General features: G+C 36.7%; 1 protein-coding gene across 2 annotated transcripts in view; it reads left to right on the top strand.

Moving 5' to 3' along the window:
- The first annotated feature begins 6,000 nt into the window (after positions 1 to 6,000).
- The window catches only part of LOC136028952 (sugar transporter SWEET1-like), an 88,644-nt gene continuing 68,836 nt past the window's right edge, over positions 6,001 to 25,808 (top strand). For both annotated transcript variants that reach the window (XM_065706954.1, XM_065706958.1), the window contains exon 1: positions 6,001 to 6,168. The gene's annotated coding sequence lies outside the window, so the exon portion shown is untranslated. The remainder of the gene's footprint in view (positions 6,169 to 25,808) is intronic.

Genomic DNA, 25,808 nt, shown 5'->3' with positions numbered 1-25,808 from the left:
TAGCTCCAAAAAGTGAAATGATATAAATGTACTGAGAACGATTACTGTTATCAGTCACATTTCACATAACGCTAGTGCTACTTGCGCGACATTTATCTCTGAATCAGCATGTATTACGAAATGCTTGCTACAAGTAGGTTGTGAAACCGAACAATTTATGTAAAATTTGCTCATAATTTAGAAATTCAATGCTCACATATAAGCGGTACCAATTCTTACTCTTCATCTACTGTTATCAGTTTCAACATGCAATACTAGAAACTAAGCTTCGCTTGGTGAATGGGAATTGAAGATATAAGAAAATGTCCATTGCAACCCCTTTCAGAAAAGTATACCCCCCATACCCTGACCTACACAAAAAATCTTCCGTGTAATATTTTTAGATTGACGCTCATTGTAGAATGGCCCATATTTTGACTTTAGATGCTTTTTTGCCTCTGATTTTAGGCAAAACTAGACCTATGTGCCCTTTCTATTACATGACATTACATGACATAGATGACATTCTATTAATTATTACGAAACTATATCATTGTTTTACATTCTCGTTTGTGCTTGTTTCTTCACTATCGGTTAAATAATGAAGTTGTCAGCCTATCGAAGTTTTTAATACGGTATGTTCAAACAAGAACGCAATCAGTTATCACATGACCAAAGGGTATTCCTCAGCGTTGAAAAAACAACAACTACAAAATAATATCGAAAGAAGGGACTAAATTGGCTTTGCAGCCAGTTGAACTTTATCCTTTTCAATCGTAGACATCGTGAAGGATGAAAACTTGGAACAATATCTTATATTATCTAGTTGGTATTATAAAGCTATCCGTAACTTTTCAGGATTAAAATACCATAGGTGACACTAATTATTACGAAACTACCTCATTATTCTACGTTATCGTTTGTACCCGTTGCGTAAACACTTAATTCTGTCAGATTTAAAGAGATCGAACACAATGTGCACCAATTTGCACAAATTTCTAGCCCAAAGTGAACAGATTCTTACTTACAATTCTTACTTACAAGTCCCTCTCCCGTGATAGACAACAAGTTCACCTGAAACAAATAAATGGGTACACCAACTAGCAAGAGTTGCAAACTCCTCATCACTGAAGATAATTGTAGCCCAACAGCCAATTATTACTTACAACTCCCCTACATGTCTTACCACTGGAACCAAATTGGTTTAACCATCAAATACACCGGAAACATATAATAGGTACACCAACTAGAAAAGTGACAAACCCCTCATTGCCAAAGATAATTATGAGCTAACAGCTGTTTCTCGCCCAAAGTGAACCGATTCTTACTTATAAGTCCCTCTCCCGTGATAGGCATCAAGTCCGCCGGAAACAAATAAATGGGCACACCAACTAGCATAGTTGTAAACCCCTCATCGCTGAAGTTGACTGTAGCCTAGCAGCAGATTATTACTTTCAAGTCCCCTACATGTCTTACTACTGGAACCAAATTGGTTTTACCATCAAATGCACCGAAAACAAATAATAGACCAACTAGCAAAAGTTACTAACCCCTCATTGCCGAAGGTGATTATTACCTAACAGCTGACTGTTGCCTATAAGTCCTCTATATGTCTCACAATTTGTATCGGCTTAAATTTTGTTTCAGTGTGTACCTTACTACTAAAGTTGTCAACCCCTTGAATTTTTCAAACTTGGTATAGCTCATGAAGGAATTTTTGTACCAAAAATGGATGTCATATGCTTGGATCAGCTCATCCACTTCAATCGATTGCCGTCGAAAAATTCTATCTGTCTTAGTTCAAAAGTTTTTTTTTTGTCGTAGGTCAACTTTCTAACGTCACAACTTAGAAAGGAGCAAAGGATAAGCTCCAATTTCCTTAGCAATAAGAGAACTTTTAAAGTTTATTAGGCACATCTGATACCATTTCTCTTTCGCAATCCCAACTTTTGCTTCTGTAAATTTTTCTATTTATCACTCAAAGAAGATATATTGGCTGTGGGGCCGGGTAACTGCCGCATGTATCTAACACTTATAGATTTTAGACCAACTTCAATTTGAAAGTGGTGCCTGCCTGCTTGCCTGCTAGAACGGAGCTTTCCACTCGAAAGCAGAAACATGGTTTGATGAAACGAAAGCTTGGCTGCACAACTTCAGATACTCCTCTCAGACATAGGCTATATAACTCCACTTCACTTCGCACACCATAGGCTCTGGCTCGTGGACAAGCAAAAACCATCCTTTTTGGTCCCAGGCAAGAGTTCTGCGGAGCTTTCCAAAATGTAATGTCATATTCATCAATCCGGTCTGAGTTCCACATTTTCCGTAAAAACCGCAGAGGTTAGACCCTTACCAGTTTCCAGGAATAAGTTGAGATCGACGGTATAGAAAAAAAAAACGGGACGAAACCAAAGTGTTGCTCTCGCAACGCAACTATTGGTCTCATGTTTCAATTATTTGTCTCATGAAAATTTTCCATTATAATGGAAGAACCGAGCGTGAATACCTTGCTAGAACCTCCAACAGATTGACTCTAGTTCGGCTTGTGGAGTGACGTGAGAGGCGTAGCAAAAATGGGAGATGGTAATGTCGGCAACGAAGGGGGGGATTAATGCCTGGTCTTTCTTCTCACTTAATTGGAATATCTGTCTTGGCTTTTTCTACAATTAGCCATGACTTGATGCCCACAACTACTTCATTTTAACTTAAAAAGCTTACCATTCGAATTTATAAAGAGCAAATAAATACAAAAATTAGTTCATAAATGAGCCATAATTAGCTATCTATGATGTCGATGTGTCCGGAATAGCCATTCCGTTTCGAAAACGTCACCAAAATTGCACTGCACTTTATTATACAATTTGGTAGTTTATGACGGCTTGATCAAGTGTAATATGTAGAAAAACCTAAGATATAAGAATTAGCTTTTATGAGTGCTTAAATAGCTAATTGTAATATTCCAGTGCATCAATAGCAAAGGAAAAGAGTACATATAGCTGCTGCCCATATAAAAAAACGATTTTTTTTCTTGGTCAATGAGGGGGTTTATAATTTTCCAATATGATAATTCAATTTAGGCAATTTAAAGGGTGTACTTTTTTATTTGCTAGGACGTCATTTTTAAATCATATACAACTAAATGACGCGATTGACAGGGCTTTAGGAAAAGTGCGTAGTTCAACTGCGAGTTTTAGTCTCCTCTGAGGGGTGCGGGAGTTGAAGGAAATGGATGGGGGTATGCACATTAATATTAGTGGTAAAGCTGGCAAAACAACCAAGATTATTAAACTTACTACCACTCAACAGAAATATTTTAACAGTACACTATTATCGTTTGCAACAACTCATTGCTGACAGCGTTATTAAAAGCTGAGTCAGCTACTTAATCTATGCTTGTTTGATACGTGTGTATTTTCATTTATGTACTCTGTAATGTTCTTTTTGTAATTTAACCGAGTAACGTCTTTGCTAAATAGTAACATTTCTTTGTTATCACCTAAAGAAAATGTCCTATTGAAGACTAAGGGAAGGAACCGACTATCTTTACTTTTTATTCTCTTCGTACATAACCCCATGAGGCGGAAGAGACCATGCATAATTTGTTCCAGGACCAGGACAGCTGGGCTGGTATATATTCTTTAAATTATTAATTCAGAATAAGCACGTCCGTTGACTCAACAATTTAGGATAGCCAAGCTTTCGGTTCCTTAAAAAGTTCCGTAAAAACTAGCTTTGTCAAGCTCTCAACTTTGATATGTTTTATAACGTCATTAAATACATAATTTGTATCAATTTTATTTGTGTATAACTGGCGAATTAAATCAAGAAAGGGCAAAGCTTCTTACTTTCTTCCTTTGGCCCAAAACTAACTCTAAAAAAGGAAATGGAAAGAAGAATAATAAGAAGAAGGCATTGAAAAGGGACTTGATTCAAATTTACTTCTTCTTAAAGTAATCTAATAACAGAAAGTGAAGGTAGTCTTAACAGTTATGTTTCTCAACTTTGACCGAATTAATTAGCGAACGTTATCCTGTTCCAGCTTTAGCTTCGACTCACATTTGTGATGGCCCCTGTCTACAAGGAGACTTAATTTTACCTTAGGTTAATGGGAAAACATTCAAAAGAGAATCATTAGAATTTTCAGACATGTTTAAAACACATTTAGGCTTTTGTTTTTCATAAGTTTTCCAATACCCCTTTCTCTACAGGTGGTTTTAGAGGAGGAGTAAAGGGGGCACTCGCCCCGGGGAGTGCACCGGGTGAAGAAGTTGTATGGGCACAAATTTGAAATAAGTAACCTACATTTGTAATCATTCTGTAGTTTTTGAAAGTTTAGCTTTGTTAAAATAAAGGAGATGACCTAGTTTATTGCAAGTTTACTTACGTATTGTAATACTTATATAATAAAACTTAAAATTTACTGTAAGCATCAGCAAATTGAAGAGGCAAGGACCGCCAGTGCGTTCCCCTGAAGGATCGCCCATGTCCATTGATTATCCGGGCGTGGACCCTATCTTGCCCCCACCCAATAAAAATGCTGGAGCTACACCCCTGACTACTACTATAACTACTACTACGACTACTACTGCTACCATTACTACTACGGAACTATCCAATTACAATGTTGAGGAGCAAATTGAACTAAATTAAAATATGCTATGTCTAGGTACATTGTCAAAAGATTTTACCTCGAGAATTGATTTGGGTATTAAGTTGGAATTTTTAGAGAATGCTTAAATGTGAAGATCTCTGACCAGAAGGCAATATCTTCACACAATGACTACTAGTAATATCACTTCTGCATTTACTACTACTACAGCAACTGCTACTACTACTATTACTACTACTACCATTACTACTACTTCAACTATTACTTCTATTGCAAATACTTTTAAAGCTAACATGAATGATTAAATGGGAAGACCCTCTGACCAGAAGGCAATATGTGCACGCTACTGCTAATGCTAATATTGCTCCTACATTTACTACTGCCACAACTACCACTACTACTACTACTACTACTACTACTACTACTACTACTGCTACTACTATTATTACTTTTACTACTACTACTACTACTACTGCTACTGCTACTAGTACTAGTACTAGTTTAACTTCTACTTCTATTGCAAATAATTTTAAGGCAAAAAGCACTAAGATGAAAATTTTAAGAATTATATGGACATAGAGTTATCGAAAGAATATACCAGCAATGTCATGGCAATAGCTAATTGTATTAACAACCGATTTAAACTCAAATGAGGAAAAATTAGCATCATCAGGGCTGACAGCCCTCATGCTTTGTTAAGGCTGGAACATAATTCACACTTTACTGGAAAAAAAGGAACAAATTATCGTTGATTTTCAGTTTATTATACAAATACTGATATTTAGTCCTTGGAATTTTCCATATCAAAGTAAAAAAAAGTAAAAACATTTAAACAAATTTTCCGGTAAAGTTCAAATTATATTTGCTTTTGAGAAAGCATTGGGGCTGTCGGCCCTAGTTATGTTAATTTTTGCTCGTATTGAGTTTGACTCGGTTATTTGTTGTAATTTTGGTTTTAATTTATGTAGTGATTGGGATTTGTTGCAGGTCTACGCTCGGAAAATTATTTGAGTTCATTTCTGGTCATTTTTGGCTTATTGGAGCTATTTACTTTTCTTTGAAAAGCTTTTTTTGTGAAAAAGGTTTTTAAAGTTATTTACGTGGAAAAGCGTGTGATTATCTTCTTAATGTATAGCAGAGGTTCTTAAAAATAATGTAATCACAGCATGGTGAGAGGCATAACTGCTTGCCCCAAATAACGGCAAATTCTTTAGGCCCAAAAGCACATACAATAAGCATAAGATACAAAAGTGTAAGTTCCCTGTCATTCAATATTAAAAAAAGGTTGGGTATCGGTATCCGAGTGCTTTTTAGCTATAAATGATGACGTTACTGCGTGCTAGATGCCTGAGAAAGTGAGGATAAACAAGTAAAAGTATTAAATTGATTGGTACCAAAAAATTATTTCAGTTGTACGTCTGTATTACATGCATTTTGTATGTGCCCACAAGTTATGTGAAGGGATTGGAAATGTTTCTTTTTCACCTATTTCCATACTTTGGTCCTTAAAGACTTGACAACATAGTTAATGACCCAGATTGAGGAAACAGAAGAAAAAATCCGTTCAGGTTTCATCAAAGGTAAAAGTTTTGTTCATCTCTAAAAAATCAAAAGGTAAAGGGTTGAATAGTCTCGACTGAAAAGCCCTCGTTTGCTGAAACAGAACAAGAAAATTGCTGTTAAATAGGGATAATTTATGTTAAAAGTTTCTTTATAGCCTACTAGAAGCTAGAAAGATGGTAGCCAACTGTTTTTAAGAGTCTTAATATCTACACCTGCCTAGCTGAATATTCGATTTCAGGCTGCAATTGTTGTACAAGCTACTATATATCCACTTAATTGGATAAGGGTTTAACTAGGGCCACAGAAGGAATGCTGGTAAATTTCAATCAACAACAGCAGCATCACTTTTAGAAATTTATAGAAAAACTTCTTTTGTATATTTATTTTGATTTATTATCTGTTAGCCCAACCAATTGTACACCAAACCATCTTCTAGACCACACTATGGTGGTTGTTTGTGGATAGTGAAGCCCTCTGTTCACAAGAATACAAACAATCTGGTATTATAATCTTCGTTTTTTAGTATTAAAGCTTATTCCAGGAGGCAATGTATACAACACCCCCCAAAAAAGTCCCCCTAGACCCTACCCCAAATACTACTGAAAAAGTTCTACATCTTGACTGGTCAAGCTCACATGATGTATCAAATGCATTGAATATTGCAGTCGTGAAGTGGGGGGGGGGTATTTGTCACTATCTGTGATGAAAATAAGAATAATCTTCAAGAGGTCCTTCCTAGGAACTCCAAAAAAAGGAAACAAAAATCCCCTTTTGTAAATACTTCTTCTCCCCTTGCTCCAACTCTTCCTTCACAAAACCAGAGAATATACTTAAAAATTTTGGTAAATGTTTAGCTTCATCACAAGCTGTCTAAAGTGTGTATTAGCCTACTGCATATAGCAAGATTCTGATGATTACACATTGTTTCTTTGTCATTATTAGAGAAGTGCATCCATTTTTTAAATTTCTAAAATCCCCCTCTATCAAGACTAAAAATGCATAAAGTGGGTTTGTGTACAGGTAACATTACTTATAGAGTGAAGCATATTAGGCCATAAGCCCTGTGGGCAGCAAGGCAAGGTCTGTATTCAACAAAGAGTGATAAAACTTAAAAAAAAGAAAAAAACTCAAATGAGGTTTATTAAATAAATATAGAAATATATGTTTTTCTCTTTATGTAATGTTACCTGTGAGCAAGCCCACTTTACACACACTTACATTTTACACTTCTAGAATTAGCATTTCTAAGTACTCTAAATTAAACATTTACCAAAATTTCTGCTTATACCCCCTTTGAGATAAATAAGATAACTCTAATAAGGGTTACAATCTCCAAACTTTTAAAATCAATCTTTTCTTTAAAAATTAACTCTGATGGACCTTTACCTTAATCCATCTGAGAGCTTTAAGGTCTTCCAGAACTGTAGTGCTCTTGAGTTGAGGACTGCCAGTTGAACCTCCACTGTTTCTTCTCCTACTCTTTGTCAAGTTGGTTTTTGAAGGACTGGATGGAGGGAGCACTGACAGTTGAATCTTTCAGTTTATTCTAATGATTTATTACTCTTCTCAAAAAGAATGTTTGGCAAGTTTTAGATCAGGAGCTTGACTTTGGTAGCTTCTTGGAGTGTCCTCTTGTGTTGTGCTGGCTGGTACTGAGATTGCTGCCAAAGATTGCTGACTTTTTGTTCTGTAGCTTGTAAGTAAGCATCATATCACTGCACAAGCAGTAGTAAACCCAGAGTGGGTAATTTGAGGTACTTGAGGCAGTCCTCATATGAGATTGATTTTATGCATTTTGTTGCTCATCTCTGTACATTTTTGATGAACCTCACATCCTGTTGGTAAGAAGGACCAGCAAGACACATGGCAAAATCAAGATGAGGTCTGATGAGAGCCTTGTATAATTTCATAAATATAGATGCCTGTCTGCTGTTGATGGTTCGTTTTAGTAGTCCAAGACTGGAGCTTGCAGAGGAAACAACATGCTGGACATGGCTATGAAATTTAAGTTTATCATCAATAATGACACCTAGATCCCTTTCTTCTGTTCTCTTCTTTAGTTGCTCTCTTACTTTTGTGGTGGGGTTGTAGATCATGTAGTCTGCCATTGGGTTATTGGGTCCAAGGTGTAATACACAGCACTTTCCTGCATTATATTGGAGAAGCCAGTCATGGGTCCAAACTTGTAACTCATCTATGTTGTGTTGGATACTCTGAGGGCATGCAATACCAAAGAGTTTGGCATCATCAGCGAACAGGTGCATGCCATTATCAATATGGTTAAATATGTCATTGATGTAAATCAGAAAGAGAGTTGGACCCAGTACAGTTCCCTGTGGTACTCTGCTCATTACTTCAGCCTCGTCAGAGTATAATGGTTTGCCATCTGTAGCAAATAAGCAAAGTTTCTGCTTGCACTTTGTAAGGAAATTCATCAGCCAGTCTACAACAGCATGATTGATGCCAATAGCAGATATTTTTGAGTGCAGTTGACTGTGAGGAACCTTGTCAAATGCCTTAGCAAAGTCCAGCAGGAGTAGGTCAACCAGATGTCCATGGTCAATTAGGTCTGTGATTTCCTTGTATGATTCCAAGAGGTTTGTTTCAATTGATTTCCCTGACTGGAAGCCATGCTGCTTGGGGGACAAGATCTTGTTGGTTGTCAAATGCTTAAGGATTGAATCATTGACTATGCGCTCAAGTATTTTGATGACAACTGAGGTCAGGCTAATTGGCCCATAGTTTTCAGGCTTGGAATGATTACCTTTCTTGAAAACTGGTGTGATGTTGGCTATTTTCCAGTCTGCTGGCAGCTCTCTAGAGGTAAGTGAAGTCTGGAAAATTCTCCTAAGTGGTTCTGCTATGATAGCTGCAGTTTCTTTTAAAAGCCTGGGATGTAGGTTATCTGGTCCTGGCAATTTGTTAGCATCTAATTTGTGTAAGCATCTGAGAACCTCCATATGCAATAGAGTGATGCTTTCCATTGGGGATATTACAATGTATTCAGGTGAAGGGGGTAAAGGACCATTGGGTTCAGTGGTGAAAACAGAAACAAATTGCTGATTTAGTGAGTTTGCAAGCTTGTTGATAATTGTTATTTCTTCACCTTCCTCAGTTACTAGTTTCCTAATGCCTCGTCTATTATGGTCTTGGCTAGAGACATATTGCCAAAATTTCTTTGGATTTGTCTTAGCTTTGTCTGCAAGTTTAGATTTGAAGCTTGTGTATAAATCGCGTGTTAAATTTTTAAGTCTGTTTCTGCTCTTTGAAAATTTTTCTTTGTTTTCTGGGGATGGATGCTTTTTGTACTTCTTCCATTGTCTGTTTTTTTGGTTAATTTCCTTCTTAATATCTTTTGTCATTGTCAGTAGTGTTTGTGGTTTAGGGATGAGCTTGCTTGAAGTGTACTGTTCAGCTTTGTTTAGCAGTAATTCTTTGAAGCATTGCCATTGTTGTTCTAAAGAGCCGATTAGGGCATCATCCCAGGAGATGTTGCAGAGATCCATTCTAATTTTCTCATAGTCTAAGAAGGTCCTTTTGATGTAGCTGTTAGTTACTTTTAGGAATGTTGTTTTTATTTCTATGGCAACATGGTTGCTTTTCCTGATTGGAGGCATGCACTTAGTATAAAGAAGGGATTCTGGTCTTCTAAGAAATATTAGGTCTAGGAGGCTTGGAAGCTGCCCACTCGTGAAACGGGTCAGTTGATCGACAATTTGGTGGAGGCAAGTATCATGAATCATATCTATGATGGGATTCACAGTATCAGAGGTGACAAAGGGGAATTGGTCTTTCCAGGTGATGGTTTTGCAGGTTGAAGTCACCTGCAATTAATAAGTCACTCTTATGGGTGTCTGCAATATTCCAAATGAACTCAGCTAGCTTTGCATCTGTTTGCTCAGATGAAGGTGATGATGGGCTTCTGTACACACAGCCAGTTCTAACAGTGGGATGGTTTTTACTCTGTGGAACTGAAATATCAAAGAATATTATTTCAGCATAAAGGCATCCACTGGGATGCGGAATAGGTGTTACAACATATGAGGATTTGACTAATGCAAGTGTTCCACAGCAGCAATAACTAGATGATAGATTGGATATAGTGTGGTAACCTTTGCTAATAGCTCTCCAAGATTCTAAATCAGCAGACATGCTAATTAATTTAAAAACCCTTCTTAAGATCCCAATAAAGTCTGCTATATACCCCAAACCACTACTCAGCTAAAATAGTTATGTATAACATCCCTCCAGAAATACCTATTCAGGAGCTAAGGGAAGGGCTCTCTGACAGAAGGTAGCCGAGCCCAGTCCCAGTTGCAGATGTCACCCAACTGGGCAAACCAGATTCTAATGGCCAAAAGTCAAGCAAGTCTTTCTTAGTCACACTTAGAGAAAAAAAAACAATGTCCCATGCCAGATATTCTTCTTTGGACAAATGAAACCTCACAAGCCAAAATCAGTCTGCTAAATAAATATATTTATTAATTCTTTATAATAAATATAGAATATAGACCTCCCCCTGCTGCCCACAGGGCTCACGGACTAATATGTTTTGCTCTATAAGTAATGTTACCTGTAAGCAAACCCACTTTACACATTTTTAGTTTGCCTCATGGAGGAGGAGGGTTGACTAGAAATGGATGCACTTCTAGAATTAGCATTTCTAAGTGCTCTAGACTGAACATTTACCAAAATTTCTGCTTATACCCCCCTTTGAGATAAATAAGATAACTCTAATAAGGGTTACAATCTTCAAACTTTTAAAATCAATCTTTTCTTTAAAAATTAACTGTGATGGACCTTTGCTAATAGCTCTCCAAGATTCTAAATCAGCAGACATGCTAATTAATTTAAAAATCCTTCTTAAGATCCCAATAAAGTCTGGTATATACCCCAAACCACTACTCAGCTAAAATAGTTATGTATAACATCACTCCAGAAATACCTATTCAGGAGCTAAGGAAGGGCTCTCTGACAGAACTGGTAGCCCAGTCCCATTTGCAGATGTCACCCAACTGGGCAAACCAGATTCTAATGGCCAAAAGTCAAGTAAGTCTTTCTTATTCACACTTAGAGAAAAAAAACAATGTCCCACGCCAGATATTCTTCTTTGGACAAATGAAACCTCACAAGCCAAAATCAGTCCACTAAAAATGTATAAAACTAAGACACACAGCAAACAAATGCAGTGAAATCTTACAAACCTGCAGTACATTTAAAAGTTCATATCCCAAAGGAATTGCAAATTATAAAAATGATTAGCCCACATGTATAAACTAAAAAGGCCCCCACAATTTTTCCCATAGAACACTATGGCCTGCATATAAAAAACAACAAGCATTAACCCTCCAAATAGCAAAAAAGAAAGGTATACCTTACCCATTTGCAGCTCTGAAAGCAAACACAGCCAAATCACACCAAACTAAACCCTTTGTGAAACCACCCAATACTTTCAATCACAGACAGCCACAGAAAGCAAAAATCATAATTGAATTGGCAAATATCTATCTTCGCAATCACATGCTTATTGAAGCAAAAAAGGTTCTGGCTTTACTCCTAAGCAAAGATACACATTGGCACATAGTCATATGAAAACTTAAGTAACAAAGCAGCAAATGAGTTAAATGAACTAATATCTTTTATGAATAATCATTCCATTGATATTACTTGTCTTCAGAAAACCCATTTGACCAAAAACCAACAAATAAAGTGTCCAGGATATATTATCCTGGGAAAGGATAGGTCATCAGAGAGAAAAGGAGGTGGTGTAGCTTTAATAATAGATAATAGTATCAAACTTTGTGGCATTAACTTTCCCATCTTTATAAATGATGTGGATACTGTCAATGTTTGGCTGAATAATACCAAAACTTACATAATAAGCTTTTGTTATCCTAATGTCCAAACTATACATGCCATGGATTTCTTCAGTTATATAAGTAATTCTAATATGCTAGATAATTTGTGGAGATTTTAATGTCCACAGCCTTGTTTGAGGGATAAGCCAGCAAAAAAGCTTGTAAGTTAATTGAAAGTTTGATATCAAATAATCCTGAATTAGAAGTTGTTACCTGTCCAAATCTAAATACATATTTAAACCCAAAAAGCAGCAAATTTTCCATTATTGACATACACATTGTGTCAGTAAACATCCTGAATTAAACTTATATAAAGAAAATTGATACCTGTTGCTTGGACCACTTTGACATAGTTTCTATTTTAAATGATCCAACTAAAATTCTGCCACATACCCCGAAATATATTAACACTAAAGTTAATTAGGTTATGTTCAAAAATAAGCATAATATTGAAATAATAAGTCTCACCCAGGGATCATATATTTCACTTGTAACAACTGATTTTAGCTGAAGTTTTGGCATCCATACTAACAAATACAGCTAATCATGCTATCCCTAAAACAATCCCCAAATACTCCTAAAGCATGGTAGACAAACAAGTGCCAAAATAACTGGAGAACAAAAAAGGCAGCTAGGAGAACATACCTAAAAGAATGTCTCCTGCTATGTTTTTAAGTTAATTACAAGCTGAGGCTAATCTCAAGAGGACTAATAAATGCTAAATATAATTACTGGAATAATTTTGCAAATAGTCTTTCCAGAGAAATATGTGAGCCAGTTGTACATAAACTCATAAGCCACATCTGTGTGAAAAAAACATCCCCCAACCCACTCCAGTTTGTGTTACTATATAATGATACCCATGATGGTTTTGATCATGAAAAGGCAAAGTTATTACCTTAAATCGCATTTACCAGCGAGATAAGGTGGTAGATCCTCCTGTAGGTTCTTGCTGGTGGTGAGTGATGTAATTATGTTGGCTTAGCTTCCCAGTCCAGCCTCCACTCAACCCTATCCCAGTCCCTGTCAACTCCAACCTTGAAGGAGTGGGGAGTCTCAGCTTGGATAGGCTATTCCATACGGGGACCACCCAAAGGGAAAAGAAGCCATGTCATTCCCTTCTCCAACATCCAGGCAGGTGAAGCTTCAGACTGTGACCTCTTGAATTTTATCATTATTTGCAACTCTTTTTTTCAAACAAGCTAACATCAAATAATAACAGTATCACCACCCCAATCTCAATAAATCCATATTACATGCCTCGCCCAGGATTAGAGTATATAACCTGTCCATTCTCAATTCATGAACTGAACAATACAATCCAACATATTAGGGATAAGGCTACTAGTAGCTACAATAACATCCATCCTACATGGATACAGAATATCACCCCCTTTTTTAAACAGGAACTCCTAAATTGCCATAATCTTGCATGGGGTATATCCACATTCCTCAATATTTGCAATTGTTCATCCCTCCTACCAGTATGAAAGAAAAATAAACCCAAATATGACCCTGAGTCTTACATGCCTATAATGATTACTCCTATGCTTGGAAAAGTAATGGAGAAAAGGGCTTACCATCAACTCCTTTGGCTCTTTGAGAAGAATAATATGGTACTTCATACTCAAACAGGTTCTAGGAAACACCTTTCCTCAGATTATGCTTTTATATTGTAAAGAAATGCAATAAATGAATCTCTATTAAAACATAATGTCCTAGTTGCTGCACTCCTAGGGTTTGAAGGGGCCTATGACAATGTCAACCACTAGATCCTTTTAGCTAAACTTGCAAGTTTTAGATTACCTCCTGAGGTAGTATCCTTTATAAAATCTTTCATATAAAATTGAAGTTTTATTTTTTATGTAGGTTCAGCCTCATTACCTAAAACTGCAATAACCAAAGGTCTTCCACATGGTGCAGTCCTGAGCTGCCTTCTCTTCTCCCTATTTCTCTGGGACTTGAACCTCCCACACTCCAATTTAAAATATGCTGATGAACAGGTATTATTGGCAACCAGCAACACCTTTGAGATTACACATCCAAAGGTGCAAACACCACTTTTCCAATTTGAAAAATTTCCTCAAAATTCGGATCTACCCATTGCACCCACCAAATCAAAAATCATCCGATTCCACCAATGCAAGACTAACTCTAAATGGAATAATTTTTCGAGAGGAAAATCAAATTTATTACTTAGGTCTCATACTTGACCAAAAGCTTGGTTTCCACCTTCACATAACAAACACCATAAAAAAGCTATAGAAAAGTAAGAATAATAAAAGACTGCTATCCATACCTTGGATTTGTAATGAGAACACTGCTCCAATTTTATAAATCACATATAAGACCCAATATTGATTATGGGCTCGTTGGTAATGTTGCTTGTGCAAAGACCTTGATGCAAAAAATTAAAACAAGACGAAATGATATAATCCATCTCATATTTGGTGCTAGGAAACCAACAAGTACTAAGTTTTGCTTACTGAGAGTGGATTATCATCAATAAATGAAATACAAATATTTGTTTTGACAAATTATCTGACAAAAATTGAAGGCAATAGATCACATATGTTGCATAACTGGTTAAGAAACCAATCCATGTATAGATATATTGCAAATGAATTTGCCAATACCCAGAAGAAATTCGCAGTGCCAGTAAAGTCTGTTGCACCTACATTCCCCCAAACCCCCCATGGAGCTGGTCAATCCTCATAATAAACACTAATTGCTCACAGTAAACTAAAGAGCTTACCCCCAATGCTTTCATCCAGAAAAAGTTTGCTGAACCTAATACAATTGCATATAAAGACCATTTCTAAATTTTTATTGATGGGTCCAAAATGAAAGAGAAGGTGGCAAGTGGAGCTTTTCTCCCACCCCTTAATATTGCATTTTGTGAGTGAATGTATGATAATATGTCTATAATGTCCGAGAGTTAAATGTTATAATAATGGGATTAGGGCACCTCGTTAATAATCAACCTTTAATTGCTAATTCAAAAAAATATTATAGTTTATTCTGACTCTTTGTCAAGCCTAGAGTTGCTGTCTTCAGCTTCTCAGTATAAGATGGATATAGAAACATTTCATTGTCATAGCATTATTGATAATCTTGCTTCAAGAGGCATAAGAATCTACCTTCAGTATGTTCCAAGCCACTCAGGTATAACTGGTAAAAATCAGGTGGATGAAATTGCAAAAGTGGCTCTGTTCCCTCTTCCCCTTTTTGCAGGTATTGTAATTAAAAAATGAAAAAGTGACCATTGCCTATATTATGTACAGTATATCCTGCAATGCAAACTGTTAAAGTGCTTCAGACACCACCAAATCTCACTTTCAGCTAAAAGTCTGTCTGACTATTTCTGCACACAGAGCTCAGAACTCAATGTTTATCTTTTCATACTTCAAATTCTCGAATCAACAGATTTACTGAAAGAAATATGAGCAGATTCAACATGAATAAGAAGCAACTAATTCAGTAGCTCTGTTCATCTCACAGAGTGAATTAAAAGGAAAAGGGCTGAATAGTCTCAACTGAAAAGCCCTCACTTGCTGAAACAGAAGAAGATCAATAAATTGAAGAGAATTTCAGAAAGTTCCTATTAAATATGGATAATTTCTGTCAAGAGTTTCTATATACAAGAAGCTAGAAACATAGTACTGTTTCTAAGAGTCTTAACATGTATACATGCCTAGCTGAATATTTGATTGCAGGCTACAATTGCCACACAGACTACTATATACTCAATTAATTGGATAAGGATTTAACTATGGCCACAGCAGAAATGTTGGTAAATTTGCAGTTTTACACATAAATTAGCTAGGATGAAAGTTAATACACCACTTGAAGCCTTTTTTATACTTACTTGTACTTGTGGCGAGAATCAGGCGTTTCTGCCTCACCTGGCATCCAGGATCCTTGTGACCTCTTTGGATCAAGTTTCACAATCTGCTGCCAATTGCTCTGTGAAAAGGAAACATTTGGCTGACAATCAATATCCAAATTTCTTAAAGCCACCAATGGGATCCAGGTCAGACTTGATCAGGGTCCACCAGTTCTTCTTTTGCTGTTCTTGATGCCTCTTCCGAGAGTTGTAGGGCTCATCTAGAAGGATTTGACAGGGCAGGTATTCTGGTGGTCTCTGTAGGATGTGACTGAGTCATTCTAAGCAGTGCATTCTAATGGTGGCAGCAGCATCTCTTCTAATTTTGCAGAGTTGGTGAATATCAAAGACAGATATACGATCTTGCTGGCAAATTCTTAGTACTTGGCATAAGCATCCATATTCAAAGGCAGCTAGTCCTCTCTTCTGTTGAAGCTTCAAGGACCAAGTTTTGCATCCATACAGTAGGATGATTCAGACCATGGCTATATAGATTCGACTTTTAGTTAGACTAGATATTTCTCAGTGGTTCCAAAACGGGTTTTTGAAGGGGTGCGATAGCAAACTATGCCTTATGTATTCTTGGCTGGATGTCTAAATCTGAAGATCCATTAGTGCTAAGTATTGAGCCTAGGTAGGTAAAGCACTCAACCCTTTCTAGCTGAGTTAAATTTACACTCAAGGATCTTTGGGTTGGATGATTCATGATCATAAATTTAGTTATCTCTGCACCTACTTTGAGTCCAATCAGATTTGACCATTCATCAGTATCATCTAGCATTTTTTGAGCATGTTCAGGATCAGAGAGGAGTTCAACATCATCAGCATAATCGAAGTTGGTCAAGGACAGATTTTTTTCCAATTTGGGCACCATTGTGTTGCATTATGGTATTTTCTAGCACCCAGTCTATACAATGCTAAACAGAATTGGAGAGAGAACACAGCCTTGCTTCACTGTTCTTTTGACTAGGAATTCTTCAGTTTCCTTGCCATAGATTCTTATCTGGCTTGTTGACTCCGAGAGATATGCTTGTATAAGTTCAATAAACTTTACAGGCTGGCTATTGATCTTTGGATTATCCAGAGCTTTTGACAAGTAACAGAGTCAAAGGTTGTGGTGTAGTCAAGGAATATTAAGCTAGAGGTAAGTTATACCTTTGGACCTGTTGGATAATAAGTTGGGTGCCAGAAATATTATCAATGGCCTAGCCATCTCAACCTTTCTTTCATTATAGACCTTGTCCAAAACCCCTGAATAGTTATATTATCATCTGTTGGTTTGAACTGCAAGGAAATTTTATTGGCTTGAAAATCAAGAAAAGTGTCAGCAACCACAATATTCAGCATATACGGCATTATGATAAAGAACGGACTCTGGGTCATAGTAACTTAAATATTTTATATAAAGGTTTTATAATAAAGAACAAACTCAAGCCCAAAGGAACTGAATCTTGTGGTTCATTTATATAATCTTCATTACTTTAGCTAGGAGGTAACTAAAATGTGTTATTTTTTAATTTTTAATTTAAAAGATATTGCTTTGAACTCAGTATATTAAAAGTTCTCCCCAACAAGGAATCAAACCTTGTTCTCCCACTTGACAAGTGGGTATGTACCATTGTACCATCGGAGTACTAATGGTACATTAAGACATGATAATAAATTCACTAATGTACTAAAAAAATTATATAAGGAATCATTCTGGTTAACTATTAAGTTTCATCAGTATCATAGCCCTAGATATGGGAAAAACCTAGTAAAGAACAAACAATGAGATATATTGGTCGTAGTTTGATGCCTCATTCTCTAAAGATTGCCTCTTACTCTTCTAAATAGAAAAAGCCATAGGATTTTTCCTGTTTGTAATCTGGGTTGCAACAGTAGCTAACAGTCTTGTAAGAGTTATGAGTACAAACAGTGACTTTCTCTCAAAGACCTTGTCTGTTATTTTTAATGACATTACTGAGTCTGGCAAATATCCACAAATTTGGAAACAGGGTTTCATAATCCACTTGAGAATGAAAGACGGAAAACCTAGTTTCGACGGTGTTTGTCCTATTTCACTCACTTCTATATTCTCTAAACTATACGAAGGATTCCTTGCAGATTGGCTAAAGGAGAAAATCCTACCTTTTACTGACCTGAGACAATTTTGAACATCAAATCTACTTCTACTTCCCATTACCTTCTTTTTCTGATTGACTCTATTGGAAAGATTCTCGAAAAACCTAAAGGCTGCCTAAATTTAATTTCCATTTACCTTCACAAAGCATTTGACCTTGTTAACCACAATATTTTGGTTTAGAAACTTGCAACTGATTTCAATATTGATTCGTTCTTGGTTAAATTGGTTGTCTCCTTTTATCAAATAGATCACAAGTGATCAGATATCAGAATCATTATTCCAGTCCCCTCCCTTCCACAATGGAGTAACCCAAGGTACTCTCCTAGGTCCCCTCCTTTTTTCTATTATGATAAATAACCTCGCTAAGGAATTTTCCAACAGATGGGAATTTGTGGATGACCTAATGGTTGTTGATACCTGCTACTGAAACTTAGTAAGCAACCCTATGAGTATCCACAATGATCAGATGACGCTATGGCCTTGGGCATGAGAATAAACCCCTCTAAATCTATGATAATGCCAATATGTTTCCTTAAAACCTCGCCCCTTTTCCTCAACCCGATCGTCCCAGGTATTTCTATGTCTTCCTTTAAATTACTTGGGGTTACAATTTCCTCTAATTCAAAGTGGGATTTAAAGAAATTGTCCATAAAGCTAATACGTCCATGTCTCTCTTCATGCTCTTGAATAAATTTAACGCCTCTCCCATCCCATTCTTTCCGGATCTATACTTCCTTTGTCTATCTGCATCTTGAATATGCATGTCCAGTTTGGTATCCTGGCATCTCCTGTGATGAATCAGAAAAAATTTAATGTATTCATAAAAGAGCCCTGAGAATAATTTTAAAGAACTTAAGGTACCATACTTGCTGCTTCTTAAAAAGGCCAAGCTGGAAACACTTGAGCACAGGAGAGGAATGCTGTGCCTCCGTTTTGCAATGGAGTAGTACAGAAGACATTTCCCCCAAAAGACACTCCACATCCAGACACCGCCTGCCATGTACTGTTTCTAAACCCGTTCCTAGCTTGTCCATCTGTTGCTTAACCTCCAGATATGAAAAATCTTTGTCCTCTTCATTACTGATAAAATAAACTGCTAGTTTTTTCTCTTTAGTACTGGTTATACCCAAGTTTTTGTTCGTTTGATTCTTTTGTTCCCTTCCCTTTGTTTATATTTTCTCCTTAAACCATTTCAATGCTTATTTTATCTCACTCTTTTTTAGTTTTGTTTCAGTTTTTACCTTTTTAGCTTTCTGACATTTTGCCACTTAATTTTTTTTTTTACTAATAAATGGCTTTGCCTTTCTGATTTTGTTGTTTTTGACATTATTTAGCCAGTTTTTTACTTGTGCTATTTTTATGATTTTGTTTTTATGGCACTTGGTATTAACCAAGTGACATATAGCAATCGCAAATTCTGTTGGTCTGTCGGTCCTGGTTTTGCTACTTTAGGCACTTCCAGGTAAGCTAGGACGATGAAATTTGGCAGGCATAGCAGGGACCGGACCAGATTAAATTAGAAACAGTCGTTTTCCCGATTTGACCATCTGGGGGGGGGGGCCCGTTAATTCGGAAAAAAAATGGTATTTTTAACTTATGAATGGTTGATCAGATCTTAATGAAATTTGATTTTTGGAAGGATATCGTGTCTCAGAGCTGCTATTTTAAATCTCGACCAGATCTGGTGAAATTGGTGGGGGGAGTTTGGAGGGGAAACCTAAAATCTTGGAAAACACTTAGAGTGGAGTGATCGGGATGAAACCTGGTGCGAAAAATAAGCACAAGTCCTAGATACATGATTGACATAACCGGAGTGGATCCGCTCTCTTTGGGGTCGTTGGGGGGGGGGGGGCTTAATTCTGAAAATTAGAAAAAATGAGGTATTTTTAACTTACGAACGGGTGATCGGATCTCAATGAAATTTGATATTTAGAAGGGTATTGTGTCTCAAAGCCCTTATTTTAAATCCCGACCGGATCTGATGACAATGGGGGGGGAGTTTGGGGTGGGGGAACCTAAAATCATGGAAAACGCTTAGATTGGGGGCATTGGGATGAAACTTGGTGTGAAAAATAAGCAGAAGTCTTAGATACGTGATTTACATGATTGGAACGGATCCGCTCTATTGGGGGGGGGGGTAATTCTGAAAAACTAGAAAAAATTACGTATTTTTAACTTACGAGGGAGTGATAGGATCGTCAGGAAACTTCATATTTATAAGGACCTCGTAACTCAGATCTCTTATTTTAAATCTCAAATTTTAAATCTCAAAAATTTTAAATTCTAAAGCAAATGCAGTGGCTTTAAAATAAAATTCTTGAAAATGTCTATTGACTAAAGATTATTTTATGAAAAAGAAAAGTATAGAAAACACTTTGTTTCAGACGGCTATATCTGAATCAGCCATGATTGAGATGGCCAGAATCATGGGTTGACAGTGCTGCATTTAGCAGACTTTTCAAAATTAAAGAAAGGATATTGAAAAGAAAATGAATAATTTCGTAGAAAAACTGGAAAAGCAATAAAATAAGTAAAGGTAAAGGTTATCTGCATGCAAAATATGTTAATTATGATTATTCTCAATATTATGAAGTAAGAATTGTTTTCTTAACATACTTCCTTCTCACCAGTTAGTTCTCTAGTCTTATTAAATAAAAAAAAAATATTTTTTTTAGCTGAAAGTAAGGATCGACATTAAAACTTATTACGAACAGAAATTACTCCGTATATGAAATGAGTTGTCCCCTCCGCAATCCCTCGCTCTTTACGCTAAAGCTTTTAATTGTTTTAAAAAGTAGAATTGTGGCAAAGAGTCAAACTTTAGCGTAAAGAGCGAGGGATTGCGGAGGGGACAACTCATTTCATATACGGAGTAATTTCTGTTCGTTTTAAGTTTTAATGTTGCTCCTTACTTTCAGCTAAAAAAATTAGTTTTTTTTATTTAATTTCTGAACGTTTTTGAATTAATGCATGTTTGGTTTTGGTTCTCCGCACATAAATTATTAAAATGAAATTTGTATATTAATTCTTTTTTTGGCTAAATGGCTTTCTCTTAGTTTTGATCAGATGATTTTGAGAAAAAGGGGTGGAGAAGGAGGCCTAGTTGCCCTGCAATTTTTCGGTCACTTAAAAAGGCAACTAGAACTTTTAATTTTTAAAGAACGTTTTTATTGGTAAAAAATATACGTAACTTAAGAATTAACTTACGTAACAAACTTTCATAACCTTATATTTTTATTATGTATACGAGGGGGTTTGTACCCTCGTTAATACCTCGCTCTTTACACTAAATCGTAAGTTTTGCCCCGATTCTTTAAGAATGACCCCTGCATCAGAAAGGCCGTAGAATAAATAGTTGAAATTACTAAAAATACTTTAGCATAAAGAGCAGGGTATTTATCTCCTCCTAAATACCTCGCTCTTTATGCTAAAGTATTTTTAGAACCCCTCATATGCGTAATAATCTCTGTTCGTTTTAAGTTTCAATGCTACTTCTTCCTTTCATTTGAAAAAAACGTTTTCATGTTTATTTTTCATTGTTTTCTTATAGTAATGCTAGAGAATCCTGCGCCCTTTTCATTGAATTTCTCGTCCCCCATGACAGATTCCTCCAAGGAAAGATCCTCCAACATAGTCCCCTCTCCTCAGCCCCACCCCCAAACAAAATAAAATCCCCCTGAAAATGTCTGTACACTTCCCAATAACCATTACTGTATGTAAACACTAGTCAAAGTTTGTAACTTGCAGCCCCTCCCCGAGGGATTGTGGGGGAGTAAGTCATCCCCAAAGACATAGTTATTATGGTTTTCGACTATACTGAACAAAATGGCTATCTCTAAATTTTGATCCGTTGACTTTGGGGAAAAAATGAGCGTGGGAGGGGGCCTAGATGCCCTCCAATTTTTTTGGTCACTTAAAAAGGGCACTAGAACTTTTCATTTCCGTTAGAATAAGCCCTCTTGCGACATTCTAGGACCACTTGGTCGATACGATGACCCCTGGAAAAAAAAAACAAAAAAAGCAAACAAACAAATAAACACGCACCCGTGATTTGTCTTCTGGCAAAAAATACAAAATTCCACATTTTTGTAGATATGAGCTTGAAACTACTACAGTAGGGTTCTCTGATACGCTGAATCTGGTGGTGGTGTTTCCCCCTATTTTCCTTTGATGGGTAAGACTAAACTTGATGAAACTTATATATTTACAATTAGCATTAAAATGCGATTCTTTTGATGTAGCTATTGATATCAAAATTCATTTTTTTAGAGTTTTGGTTACTATTGAGCCGGATCGCTCCTTACTACACTTCGTTACCACGAACTGTTTGATACCATAAAGATTGGCTGCTAAAGATTACATCTTGAACAATACTATGGTATCACTTGAAGAGGTCTGAAAGTTCCTAATGAATGTCAATCTGAATTATGATTTTCAGACTGTAAAAAAATTTACCTTCCACTTTCTTTCCCCTCCCTAAAAGAAATATTGAGCTCCCATAACATCACTACTAAATATGCCCAGAAATGCTTAATCCTCATCATCCCTAGTTGGATTTTATAAACTAACTAGCTGTTGGGGTGGCGCTCCGTACCAACACCCCAACCTCCCGTGCGCGTTGGCCCCCCAAAAGACGCGTATAAATGACGCGTTGGCCCCCCGTGCGCGTTGGCCACCAAATTTGCCTAGTTGCCCCCCTAAGCCCCCCCCCCCCCCGTGCGCGTAAGTCGTTAAGCGCCATATTAGTTACGCGCCATTATAGTTGTGTCCCTATGTCCTACCTGTGATATATATATATATATATATATATATATATATATATATATATATATATATATATATATATATATATATATATATATATATATATATATATATATATATATAAATATATATATATATATATACATATATATATATATATATATATATATATATATATATATATATATATATATATATATATATATATATATATATATATATATATATATATATATATATATATATGTATATGTTTTTAACTACGTAAAACTTGCGAATATACAACATTCCTTGCTGTCCCATTGTCTGTGCATATAAATAGATTGTCAGGTTTACCGACTCTTGAACATGCAACATATAATGGTCCATGGGAAAACAATCCGTATTCAGATCTATACCTCATGATTCTAATGATTGCCCTTGAGCTTTGTTGATGGTGATTGCTAATCGACCATTCCCTGTGTCGCCGTCGTCATTTATATATTCCCCTGTGCCCCCGGCGTCCCCGTTGTAGTTGTGTCCCTGTGTCCCGGTCGTCATTTATATTCCCTGTTTTCCGGTCGTCATTTGTATCCCGGTGTCCCGGTCTGTATATACATTCGTTTTTTAGTTTTGTTTTTCTCCTTTATTTTTCATTTTTTTCCTTTCTTATTTTTTTCTTTTTTAGTTTTCTTAGTTTTTTAGCTTTTTTAGTTTTTTTCATTAGTTTTTAGTTTTTTTTCTTTTTATTTTTTTTGTAGTTTTTACTTGTTTTTTAGTTTTTTTAGTTTTTTTTTTACTTATGTCCTGGTCGTCATTTATACTCCCTGTGTCCCGGTCGTCATTTGTGTCCCGGTGCTTTGTTGGTGGTGATTGCTAATCGAACATTCCTTTTGTCCCGGTCGCTTTCTCTTTGAGTGTCGTCATTTATATTCCCTATGTGCCGGTGTCCCGGTCGTCATTTGTGTTCCGATGTCCCGTGTAATTTCGTCAGTTGAAAACATGACGTCAGTCGACACACAAACATGACGTCACCCGACAGACAGACCCACACACACACAGACAACTTATTTATATATATATAGAAGATTGGTAAGACAAGTAATCATCTGGCTAGTTATATATTATAGTTATTTTATCACCAAATAGCCTTGAGACTCTGTTCATCTGCCAAGTTAGATATAGGCATACCAAGACCCTGTCTTGGCATGGGGATGACGTTCGACCATCCCCGAACACTACCTTTCCTCCCGCAACAGACCATCCTCTATAAGAGTCCTGTCCCCAAACTGGCCCCCATCCCCACTAAACATGAAAGATATCGCAAGAGTTTGGTTCCTAGTTTTGTTGAGTTGTATAATAAGCCAGGAAAAATAGGGGGGCTTAATTCTGAAAAATTAGAAAAAATGAGGTATTTTTAACTTACGAACGGGTGATCGGATCTCAATGAAATTTGATATTTAGAAGGGTATTGTGTCTCAAAGCTCTTATTTTAAATCCCGACCGGATCTGGTGACATTGGGGAGAGTTTGGGGTGGGGGAACCTAAAATCATGGAAAACGCTTAGATTGGGGGATCGGGATGAAACTTGGTGTGAAAAATAAGCAGAAGTCTTAGATACGTGATTTACATAATTGGAACGGATCCGCTCTATTGGGGGGGGGGGAGTAATTATGAAAAACTAGAAAAAATGACGTATTTTTAACTTACGAGGGAGTGATAGGATCTTCATGAAACTTCATATTTATAAGGACCTCGTAACTCAGATCTCTTATTTTAAATCTCAACCGGATCCAGCGTCATTGGGGGGGGGGAATATTAGATAATACTTGCAGCAAAGAGATCAGGATGAAACTGGATGGGAAGAATTTAAAACCTGTCTAAGATACGTAATTGACATAACCGGACCGGATCTGCTCTCTTTGGTGGAGTTGGGGGGGGGTAATTTGGAAAAATGAGGTATTTGTAACTTACGAAAGGGTGACCAGATCTTAATGAAATTTGATATTTAGAAGGATCTTGTGCTTTAAAGCTCTAATTTTAAATTCCGACCAGATCTTTTGACATTGGGGGGAGTTGGAGGGGAAACCGGAATTCTTGGAAAATGTGAAAATTGGGGTATTTCTATCTTACGAATAGGTGATCGGATCTTAATGAAATTTGATATTTAGATGGAATTCATGTCTCAGAGCTCTTATTTCAAATCCCGACCAGATCTTTTGACATTGGGGGGAGTTGGAGGGGGAAGTCTTGGAAAAGACTTGGAGTGGAGGAATCGCTATGAAGCTTGGTGGATAGAATAAGCAAATGTCCTTGATACGTGATTGACGTAACCGTACCGGATTCGCTCTCTTTGGGGGATTTGGGGGGAGAGGCTCAGTGATTTGGCGAGTTTGGTGCTTCTGGACGTGCTAGGACGATGAAAATTGGTAGGCGTGTCAGGGAGCTGCACAAATTGACTTGATAAAGTCGTTTTCCCAGATTCGACCGTCTGGGGGGGGGGCTAAAGGGAGAGGAAAAACTAGGTATTTATAACTTACGAGTGGGTGATCGGATCTTAATGAACGTTGATATTTAGAAGGACATTATGACTCAGAGCTCTTATCTTAAATCCTGACTGGCATTAAGCCTCTGATTTTCCTTTTAAATCAATCTATTGATTCTCAGAATTTTGTTAGAGCTCATACCATATGAGCTCTTGGCTCTTAGCTCTTCTTGCCTCGTCACAAGTGCCATATGAGCTCTTAGCTCTTGTTTATTTTTATGGTTTTATAACACCAAAATGTGAACTCGGTCCCTCGGGCTTTGTGATGGTCATTTTTCAAATTAAATATTTTATCTCTTTATCTAAGAGACAATCACGTCCAATACTAATCAAACAGTTCGTGGTAACGAACTGTAGAATCGCAACTGTACGTCAAAAGAATCGCATTTTAATGCTGATTTAAATATATAAGTTTCATCAAGTTTAGTCTTACCCATCAAAAGTTACGAGCCTGAGAAAATTTGCCTTATTTAAGAAAATAGGGGGAAACACCCCCTAAA

The sequence above is a fragment of the Artemia franciscana genome, chromosome 1 (genome assembly GCF_032884065.1).
Source record: "Artemia franciscana chromosome 1, ASM3288406v1, whole genome shotgun sequence".
In the NCBI taxonomy this organism is placed as follows: Eukaryota; Metazoa; Arthropoda; class Branchiopoda; order Anostraca; family Artemiidae; genus Artemia; species Artemia franciscana.
Note: the sequence above shows the minus strand (reverse complement) of the source record. Positions and strands in the feature narration are given on the sequence as shown.